Source organism: Lepidothrix coronata, unplaced genomic scaffold (assembly GCF_001604755.1).
Source record: "Lepidothrix coronata isolate B3197 unplaced genomic scaffold, Lepidothrix_coronata-1.0 Scaffold220, whole genome shotgun sequence".
NCBI lineage: Eukaryota > Metazoa > Chordata > Aves > Passeriformes > Pipridae > Lepidothrix > Lepidothrix coronata.
Genome location: NW_016690400.1, coordinates 981,971 through 993,344, shown reverse-complemented (window position 1 = coordinate 993,344; position 11,374 = coordinate 981,971). Strand labels below are relative to the sequence as shown.

At 43.5% G+C, this 11,374-nt stretch overlaps 1 protein-coding gene across 3 annotated transcripts in view; it reads right to left on the bottom strand.

Moving 5' to 3' along the window:
- RNF38 (ring finger protein 38) overlaps positions 1–11,374 on the bottom strand; it is a 57,785-nt gene that overhangs the window by 45,831 nt on the left and 580 nt on the right. The window contains exon 1 of one of the 3 annotated variants that reach the window (XM_017833786.1): positions 5,111–5,162. The exons of 1 other annotated variant lie outside the window; for it this stretch is intronic. The gene's annotated coding sequence lies outside the window, so the exon portion shown is untranslated. Of the gene's footprint in view, positions 1–4,928; positions 5,014–5,110; positions 5,163–11,374 lie in introns of those variants that run through there. One more of the 3 variants, XM_017833787.1, reaches the window with a different exon arrangement.

The window sequence follows — 11,374 nt, the reverse complement described above, 5'->3', positions numbered from 1 at the left end:
TAACAGACAGGCAGACCGAGCTGCACAGGTCAAGGTATCACAAGCAGACCTAGACTGGCAGCAGAAGGAAGAAGTGTTCCTAGCTTGATGAGCCTATGATGCTTCAGGTCATCAGGGCCGAGATACTACTCATAGATGGGCATGAGACTGAGGGGTGGATTTAGCCATGGATTTTATCTCTCAAATTACCCTTGACTGTGAAACCTGTGCCGCCATTAAGCAGGCAAAAAGGCTGAAGTCCCTGTGGTATGGTGGATGCTGGTAGAAGTATAAGTATGGGGAGGCCTGGCAGGTTGATTATATCACATTGCCACAGACCTGCCAAGGTAAACGCTATGTGCTTACCATGGTGGAAGGAACCATAGGATGGTTGGAAACATATCCGGTACCGCATGCAACAGCCCAAAACACCATTCTAGGTCTCGAGAAGCAGGTCCTGTGGAGACATGGCACTCCAGAGCGAATTGAGTCAGACAATGGGACTCATTTCAAGAACAGTCTAGTGGCCACTTGGGCACAGGAGCATGGTATTGAATGGGTATATCACATTTCATATCATGCACCTGCTGCAGGAAAAGCAGAATCATGTAATGGACTGTTGAAGACGACTCTAAAGGCACTAGGTGGGGGAACTCACAAAAACTGGGATAAGAGTTTAGCCAAGGCCACCTGGTTAATCAACACTAGAGGCTCTGTCAATCGAGCTGGCCCTGCCCAAGCAGAATCCCTCCACACTGTAGATGGAGACAAAGTTCCAGCGATCCATCTAAACGGTATGTTAGGTAAGGCTGTTTGGATCACTCCTCCCTCAGGCCAAGACAAACCCATTCGTGGGATTGTTTTTGCTCAAGGGCCCGGAAATACCTGGTGGGTTATGAGGAAGGATGGAGAGATCCAAGAAAACCTAACCCTAGGAAAAACTAATTCTCTGCCTCGAGTTGTGTTTTACAGGAGACCAGACACCAGACGAAAAAGACCCGAACAAAGCTGATACCGGTATCCAAGGATGTCCGATGATGAGACAGCCCAAACCAATGAGCCAGCCCTAAACCAGAACTGTGATTGTGACGAAAGGGCCAAGAATCCAAACCGAGCTGCTGTTAATGCTGATCTTCAACGACAGACAACAGCCTTTGAAAAAAAATAAACACGGACTATATATGAATATATGTATATGCACAGGACATAGATGAACACAATATACAGGTGTTACACAAAGAAATAGTATGGAATAAGGGGTGAAGAGTGTGATAGTTTTCACTCTAGGCCTTCCTGGAGACCAGCTTGTAACCAGGAAGGAACATAGGAAGGTGACCACGGAAGTATTCCATGCTATTCCTTTACGTAACTTGAGGTATAAATAAGCCAATGGGAGGGACCTCTCTCTCTTCCTTTCCGGCGAGGTTCGAGAACGGTGGGTCCCTGTCTCGGTCTGGTTTATCTGGAGCTGAGGCCTACGGTGACTGCTGTTATCTGCCACGCGTGAGGGGAGAGCGCTGGGCCGTGTCCAGCCGTCCTGCTTCTCTCAAGGGAAGTGGTGAGATTTTGCCAGTTCTTCAGTTTGCTGCTTACCGGGTTTTTAGATTGTGTAGACCCGTTTTGGTTTTGTCCCTTTTCGTCCTGTTTTGTCCTTTTTCCCCTTCTCCCTTCCCCTCTTCCCTTTAGGAAGCTATTTAGGGTTTCTGGGGTAATAGGTATATAATATTCTCACTGTATATATCTGTTTCGTATGTAAAATATATATTTTTGCAATAGCTTAGGCTGCTTGGTTTTTTTCTTCCCTCCCTGGGAAGCAGACCCTGTTGTCAAGTTTCAGAGACTTGGCGGGAAGCCAGCTNAAGGGAAGTGGTGAGATTTTGCCAGTTCTTCAGTTTGCTGCTTACCGGGTTTTTAGATTGTGTAGACCCGTTTTGGTTTTGTCCCTTTTCGTCCTGTTTTGTCCTTTTTCCCCTTCTCCCTTCCCCTCTTCCCTTTAGGAAGCTATTTAGGGTTTCTGGGGTAATAGGTATATAATATTCTCACTGTATATATCTGTTTCGTATGTAAAATATATATTTTTGCAATAGCTTAGGCTGCTTGGTTTTTTTCTTCCCTCCCTGGGAAGCAGACCCTGTTGTCAAGTTTCAGAGACTTGGCGGGAAGCCAGCTCGAAACTTGCACACCAGGTTTTGGGACGGGAACAAAACTGCAAGATTGATAAGATGAAAGGGCTACTTACACAGAAAGTAAGCAAAGCACAGCACACATAGAGGCATGCACAGGAAGCACTGTGTGGTTTTGTAGTATCTGAGGTTGTAGGAGGAAATTAAAAAAAAAAAAAAAAAGAAAGTTATTGCAAATGAACAAGGAGATAAAAAATTCTGTGACAGCAAACCTGAAATGTACTCGCCAAGAACCAGGAAATGTAGACATTAAAGAGAGACTGTCTCTATTTTTCTGAGAGGCGAAGATCAAAGGTATAGGTCTTTTTACTGCTGCAATGCCAACAGAAGACACTGGCTGAGTCTGATGTATGCTGCTTACCTATTTTTCTACCAGCTGAGGTACAGTTCCAGTGCAATCCAGACAAACTGGTTGGAAGGCAAACAGCAAAATACGCTTCCTTTCCCTCTTTCCCCTTCCTACTGTTTTTAAAGAGCCTCTGTTGTTACCATTTTACTGCCTTTCAAGATCAAAACCAGCTCTAGCTTTCTATGTTCTGACAAACAGACAACAGTAGAGGGCACCAAAAAGCAAAGCAGGATTCCTTGATCCTTCAAGAGTTTAGTAAAAAAGGAACCTACCCACTACCCCGTGAAGTTGAAGAGTAAAAAAAAAGAAAACCATCCTATTAAATCATAAACCTAGGCAATTTTTGCCCACAGAAGAACTTAAGTTAGATTATTTAATCTAACACTCTGTGTTAGATTATTTAACTTGATATAGATACATACACAGAAAACCATAAGTTCTATTTCTCTATGAACGGATTAAGTCAAGCCTGCATCTTCCAGAAGTTTCAAGAATCACTCCTCCACAGTCTAAGCAACTCTCTGACTCAAAACAGGAAAAAAAGAAATTTCACATCTTTCCTATTCTTGCCTTTCAAATCCTTCTGAGGCAGGGAAGTGGAGATGGTGGAGCTACACACAAAGATTAAGTGAGAGGACCTTTATAAGTCCAAGACTTGCTCTGTACAATCTAATTCTCATTAGATTCACTAGCAATTCAGTCCATGTAGTTTCCATGAACAAATGTGTATGACAGCTTTGTTGTGCAACAAGACTACAATTTCATAGTACAAGATTATAACTCCATATTAGGTGTGAAGAAGTAACTTCTCTTCCCAACCAAATCATTTTTATACTCGAGTAAGAGCTGGTACAGCTGCAACTCTTAAAGACTTTCTCAGCAAATAATTAAAAAAGTAACAGTATCAACAATATAACTTTAAATAATATAAATGATCTTCCTATTATAACATCAATAATATTTTTTTCAATACATATTGAAAAAATGTATTCCGACAAGCTGATGCATAAACTTGAAAAACCACCACAGTACTGATGCCACTAATACCAGCTTCTGAGCCAAAACCATATCTTTCAGAAAAAGAAAAGACAATTATTCACTGTGAATACCACACCACTGCAAGTATAAGGACTGATCAAATTGCAGCTTCAATTTTGTATTTGTGTTCTTTAGTTAATTAACAAGATCTGCAAAGTGAACCAGATGAGCAACAACTAAAGTTTAACCTGCTCTCTAAGTCTGGAAGATGACAAAGATTCACAAAGGAGACTCATGAGATCTCTCATTTTTAGGTGGTTTACAAACCACTTCTCACAATTACCACTTTTCACACGTAATTCTCCTACTAACTGTTCTCTGAAAAGCTTCTTCACATCGTTATTTTATGTTTGCATAGGTTTTGTTTTTAACTAGAGATGTGGTGATTAAGGAAGATCAAAAACATTATCAACTTTCATTAGCCATTAAATCTGCCAGTAAATCTATCGGCTCTTCTGTCTCATACTTAATTCTCTAATGACTGCACCCTCCTCTCTCTTACTGCACATGATAGTATTCAAATGGACTTTTTTCCTCTCTCTCAGAACAATGAGTCCCTGATACCATGGCTGCAATATCCCCTTGAAGGTAAGAAAGGTAATGTAACACAATGCTGTGAATCAAGGAATCTGTTGGGCCAGCAGACTCCCTGTGGATAAATACCATAAATTTGGCAACTGAAACCAAAGTAGTTGCCTCAGTGAATGGCATTTAGGAACAAGAAGATCAGCAGCAACCTAATCAAGCAGTCAGTAACACTTCAGCAAGGCAGACTAGTAGTTGTGTTCATATTACCACTCCAGTTGCCCCACTGTAACTATACATGTGAACTTACGAGAAAATACTAATCTACTTCAAGTATTACCTTCAAAAATTTGCTTCGAAATGCAAATGCTATACGTTCATAAACATTTTCACGACTTACAGTTCAATGAACTTCTGTATAAGTAATGACTAGAGTACTTGCTCTAAACAATTACAACTTAAAACGGATGTTCTAAGTAAACATCTCAATGCACAGTCACTTTAAAAACACAATTCTTGAGAAAACAAGAGGCATCCTTCTGGTCTAAGTAACAAAAAAAAAATTTCCTTTGTGTTATATAGAAATTAACTCATATCTGCTGAGAAATACTGAATGCCGTAACAGATATGCTTGCCAACACCAATGTTGCCAACATCAAACAGTTCTTTTGATCGATTTAAGGGGATTAGAGACACCTGCAGGCTTCATTTGACTGTGTGGAAGGGAGGACGTTTAGTGCTTTAGAGACACGCCGAACCTGCGTGTCCTGAGGGCAGCACGCAGCGATCGAGTCCTGGAAAACCAGTTCATTTCTGGGTTCCAGTTCTACCTTTCGCCAAAGCAGATGAAGCACCTTTAACAAGACGGATAACTGCGTCCCTCCCCTACTCCTGTCCCCGTTCCCGGGCTGCCTCACGGGGGCCGCTCGGGCCCCTTCCCCTCCCGCCCCACGAGCACCGGGCGGCACTGCCGAGGCCCCGCCCCGCGCGAGCCCGCACTGCCCGCCGCCCCTCCGCGCGGCCCCCGCGCTGGTACCTGCGACCCTCGCCGGCTCGTCCGCGGGCGCCGAGGCCGCCGCGGGGGCTCCCCGGGCTCCCCCGGCCCCGCCGCCGCCGCCGGGGCCGCCCCGGGCCGGGCCCGACCCTGCCCCTGGCGCTTCCGGGAGCGCGCCCCGCGCGCGGGGCTGACGTCACCGCGCGGCACGCGCGGCGCGCCCTTTGTCTGCGCCGGGACGGCTGCGTGGCCAACGCGCCTGCGCGGCGGCGGCGGCCCCGCCCCTCCCCGCCCGGTCCGGGCCGTGTTCGCCCCCTTTTAGTTTCGGTTTGACGGAAACACCGACCCGGGCAACGACCTCGGGGGGCACCGCCCTGTCGGCTACAACAGCACGGACTGCCGCCTCCAGGGACGGCGACTCCGCCACCTCCCTGGGCAGCCCGTTCCAATGTTTAACCACCCTTTCTGTGAAGAAATTCCTCCCAGTGTCCAACCTAAGCCTCCCCTGGCTCATCTTAACGCTACGTCCTCTCGTCCCGTCGAGAGAAAAGCCCGGCCCCCGCCTGGCTACGAATCCCTTCAGGAGTCGCCAGAGGAACAGGATCGGCGTCTCCAGCGCTGCTCAGCAAAGGCAGCAAACGGCGCCTGGCAGAACTGGTTTACTCAAGCTATTCCCCTTAAATAAAATATCATCACCCCATTATTTACCTTTCAAACCTCCCTCTGCTCTCTACCGCAGCCTAACTAAAGATTTCCCCAAACCTGATCCAGGAAAACAAACCATCTGCTGTAAATATAAAGAATTAATGTCCTAAAGTAGACGATTCACTAGGCATGAAAGTGGTTTAAAGTCAGTTAAGTGACATCCTTGCAGCTGCCAGATGCGAAATGAAAAAGGCATAAAGCTGCTCAGCAAACATATGCAGAATGGACTAAGGGGGGGTGAGGGTGTGTGTGTCTGACAACAACACACACCATGAGGAATGAATTTGAGCTGTTCTAACTGGACAGGAAGAATACTTTCCAGTTTTGAAACTGGAGGGAATAAAAGAAATTCCTTCTAATATTCCCATTTTTCTATGTATTGTCCCTCACACATTCACCACAAGAGGTGCATATAGTCTTATACATCACATATAAATAAATGTGATGGGTCCTTTGAATATCTGAGTTTCTGAATCATTTTTGTTCAGCTATGGATGACTCTCATGCCTACTCTGCAACATCCAAAGTGGAAAACAAAGTGGATCATGCTTTTATTGGATCAGAACCTGTGAAATATTTCCTTTCTTGTGAAAACATCTTCTAATGAGTCGACAGCCCTCTGTATTACAGACTGAGGACTTGATGTCCATCAAGACAGGCAAATGAGAGTAATTTCACAGAACAACAGAATTTTTAGGGTTGGAGGGGAACTCTGGAGATAATCCAGTCCAATCCCTCTGCCAATGCAGGGTGACCCAGAGCAGGTTACACAGGAATGTGTCCAGGTGGGATTTTAATGTCTCCAGAAAGGGAGACTCCACAACTTCCCTGGGCAGCCTGTTCCAGTGCTCTGCCACTCTCAGTGTTAAGAAGTTCTTCCTCACGTTGAGGTGAAACTTCTTTTGGTTTAGTTTATGGCCTTTGCTCCTCGTCCTGTCACTGGGCACCACTGAAAAGTTCGGGAACAAGAAATTAGTAGTAAAGAAATAGAAGATGTACTGAGTATAACTGGGAAATTTAAAGGTTAGAAATAGTATAATAAATAATGCAGCTATGTATTTGGGCCATAAGTACCAAGCAAAAATCAATTCCTTACATACTATAAGAAAACAAATCTAACAGTAATAGTAATACTAGTAATACTATGAAAGTAAAATAAGTGAAAATAAGTGAAAAGGGAGAAAAGCAAAGTAAATATTTGGAAATAATAATTCCCAACCCCTTAGTGGTAGTGAAAAAATTCCACTGGATTGACCCCAGAGTGCTTTGTGTTTTTCATTACTACTAGGTGGTCAGTTTGGTCAACTGCATGAGAACCAAGGAATAGATAACTTAATGAGATCTCTGAAAAGAGATGTCACAAGAGTATGTCACAAGAGATATGTCACAAGAGTAGTTAAGAGTTGCATCTTTGGAGTTTCTTTTCAAAATGAGAAAGCATCCTTTAATGGAAGCACACCACTGGCAAAACAGCCACCCAAAGGAAAAAAACATATTTTTAAAACTAAATAAACTGAATATGATTGAAAGGCTCTGCAGGAGCAATTAATCTCTCTGTTAAACACTAGTAGGAATGAGCATTAAAACAAAGTAACATACCAAGGAATAACAGTCCCTTCTTATAAGTACCTTTCCCTAAATGCTGTGCTCCATAAAAAAATTTATTCAGTTTTGTCATTTAATATTTATACTTCTAAGAAAAATCAAAGAAATTACAAGTGTGAAAAAGGGTTCCCTCAACTTATGCACTGAGGTTTAAAAGCTCCCATCTCCAAAGCAACAATTATTTTTAAATAAATCTCAATTGAAATCACTTTGCAACACCAAGTAAAATGTGAAGTGTCCTCTGTAGCTAAGCTATATTAGCTTTCTTTGTAAGACAAGAGGAACTGCTTTTGGTGCTATGAAATTAAACAGGTTCTTAGTAATGCCATAATGCTCTCAACAATGACACATCCGTCTTGATTCAGTGAGTCCACACATGAAAAATCTTAGACTTTCGTTTCCTGCTGATGTCACTGAACATGAATTCAAGATTCTCATGTGCCAAGTCAACAAAATCAAGTAATTGGGGTGGAAGCCTGGGAATTGTTTTCATTAAGATTGCAACATTCCTTTAGCATGTGTGGTGTAGAACTTTTCTCATGCTGTTGTCTGGAAAATGAAGACTGGGCTTTTGGAGAAACTACTGTAAAATATATGCAGATTGCCAGTCAAATATTAAACTTTACATTTCTCCTGAAATGCAAAAGCTGCTTACTTATAGTCAGGCAATTATATTGACTAATCAAAGATATGTCAAAGTATTCTGAAGGTATGCTTTTCATAAAGTTTCTAGAATTAATATGAAAAGGCCCAACACTTAATAAATTTGTAGATAAATACATCAATTAAATCCTGCGTTTTATCTTTAAATGATATTCAAAGAAGTTCACAGATTATTCTGAGTTAGAAGGGACACACAAGGATCATCTAGTCCAACTCTTAAGTGAATGGCCCGTACAGGGATCAAACCCACAACCTTGGCTTTATTAGCACCATGCTTTAACCAGCTGAATTAATCTCAGGGTTATTCCTACCAAAATGAACAGGTGCTATCCCTCAGTAATGGCAGAATAAATCAGCACTCTGATTTTCAAAGTAATTCACAGTGGAAGCTAATAACAACTTCAATAACTGACACAAGAAGATAGGCATATGTGAATACAAGCAGTAGAGAATTGCAATTGTACCCAAGTACTGCAACCAGCTGCTTTTAGGAAGCACTGCTTATGATGGAGAGTTTTTACAACAGCATGTAGTGACAGGACAAGGGGGAATGGCTTCAAACTGAAAGAGAGTAGCTTTAGATTAGATATTAAGAAGAAATTCTTTACTGTGAGGGTGGTGAGGCACTGGAACAGGTTGCCCAGAGAAGCTGTGGATGCCCCATCCTTGGAAGTGTTCAAGGCCAGGATGGATGGGGTTTGAGCAACCTGCCCTAGTGGAAGGTGTCCCTGCCCATGGCTGGGGGGTTGGAACCAGATGATCTCTGAGGTCCCCTTCCAACCCAGGCCATTCTATGATTCCATCATCCAGTTGGTCTGTACCTGAAAATGACACCAAGTGCTAGTACTCTAACTTCTGTCTTAAAACAAGAGCACAGAGTTCAGCGACACATCCGAGAAGAGTACAGATAGTCTGTTCTGAGGACTGTTTACTGTATTGTCAAATAAGTGGCTATTTTAATCAAGGGATCAACTAGAATTTCCTATAAAATGAAAGGCAAACAGCTTCATGTATTCTCACAGAAAAATCAAAACTCTTACCAAATAAAACTGACATCTGCAGAAAAACACGTGTTTGAAATACACCCTTTCTGCTTTTTATACTAGTTCTATTTCAGTAAACTTTTACAGTTGGGAGTTCTCATTTGGTGCAGAATCAATCCCAGTGATGAAGACTGTTTTCTTCCACCGTTTCTAAATATGCAAAAAAGTAACATTTGATCTAGTTCCCCTATTAATATGGAGGCAGGTTGTGTGCCAAACAACTACTCTTCTGAAATTTACATGGGGGGTAAGCTGCCACATCCCTTTGTACTCCCTCCCCTCAGACCAGTGAAGCACCTAAAAGACTGAATTTCCAATAAGACTTAAACCAGTTTTAATTACCCTGTGTAGTGCGTTTCTGTGGCTGGGTTTTGGTAGCAGGAGGACTACAGGGTGGCTTGTCAGAAGCTGCCAGAAGCTTCCCCTGTCCTGTGGAGCCAGTGCCAGCTGGCTCCAGGATGGGCTTCCTGCTGCTGGCCAAGGCCAAGCCAATGAGGAGTGACAGTAACACCTCTGTGATAATATATTAAGAACAGAAGGTTGTTGCACAGAAAGAATTCCAGCCAGGGAAGAGCAGAGTGAGAACATGGGAACAACAAGGTAGACGCCAAGGGCAGTGCAGAAGGAGGGGCAGGAGGTGCTCCAGGCGCCAGAGCTGAGGCCCTGCGGCCCGTGGTGCAGAGCAGGGTGGGGCAGAGGTGCCTCTGCAGCCCATGGGGGAGCATCGGGGTGGAACCCATGCTGGAGCAGGTGGATATCTGAAGAAGGCAGTGACCCTGTGGGAGGCCCAAGATGGAGCAGGGTCCTTCCAGACCTGCAGCCCCTGGAGAGGGAATCCCACGCTGGAGCAGGTTTTTCCTGGGTGGCACTTGTGGCCCTGTGGGGGACCCATGTTGGGACAGCTCATTGGTGAAGGACTGCACCCCATGGAGGAGTGACCCACGGGACAGCAGTTTGGGAAGAGCTGCTGCCTGAGGGATGGACTTACATTGGACAGGTCCATCAAGGACTGTCTCCTGTGGAGGGACCCCACAGGAGCAGGGGAAGGACTCCTCTCTCTGAGCAGTGGCAGAAACAACAACTGACTGTAACCCCCATTCCCTGTCCCCCTGCACTGCGGGGGCGGAGGAGGGAGAACATGGAAGGACGGAGGGGTGGTGGGAATGTGTTTTTTAAGATTATTTTATTTCTCACTCTTTTGCTCTTATCCTGTTAGTAATAAATTTAAGTATTATCCTCACTCTGAGTCTGTTTTGTCCGTGATGGTGATCAGTCAGTGACCTTTCCCAGCTGTTACCTCAACCCATGAATCCTTTGCTGTTTTTTTTTCTCTCCTCTGTCCAGTTGCAGAGGGAGAGTGAGAGAATGGCTTTAGTGCATACCTGGCATCCAGCCAGGGTCAACCCACTACACCTTGATATGAAATAAAACTAAGGGAAGACAATTAGTGTAACACAGAGGTGATTGTCCACGTAATAACAGAAAAGCAAGAATAGTTACACTGGTGCACAAGGATGGCAACAGAGCGCACAAGACCCAAAAAACAGAGCAGTGAATACTGTTGAAAATAGTTAAGCAATTAATCAAGTGGAAACTTAAAACAACGTTGGCCATGTTCTGGATAGCATGTTTGACCAATATCTGTAGGTTGAACCAGTCCCCAAATCTAGGGTGGTACCTAAAAAATAAAATTAAACTAAAAAACCAAACCAAACCAACAAAAAAACTCTCAGGAAAACACAAACAAACAAATACACACACACACACACAAGATCCACAAAACTGGAGGAAAGTAAGAGTGAAAGGGTAAAAAAGAAAAAAGGCAGTAGAGCAGTAAAAGAATCTTTCTCTGAAAAGAAATCTAGCTCTAGGATAAGCTGGAACAACTATAACATTAACTTACTCCAGAATTTCCAAACACAAGGATTTGTGCACTTGGTCTATGCAGTTCGCATTTCACTTCCTAAGAAAGATTATTTAGAATTTGACCAATACATGCCCCTTTCCAGGCATGTCAAGCCAAAAAGTTAGTTTTCTATGAAGTGTCATACTGCACACAGTGTAACACACATTACATGTTAAGCTAATCTTAATCAATCTGCATTATTTACAAAAAGTAAAGCTTATGGTAAAACCATCAACAGTAATAGAAACATGAAAGCCAGTCAGTCTCATGAGCAGTTCAATGTCAAAACTTCTTCCTTCTGCATGCCACACTTACACTACTGATGCAAGTATCATTTAACATTTAACATCCAGCACTCTACTGACCCAAAGCAAGGTAATCTGG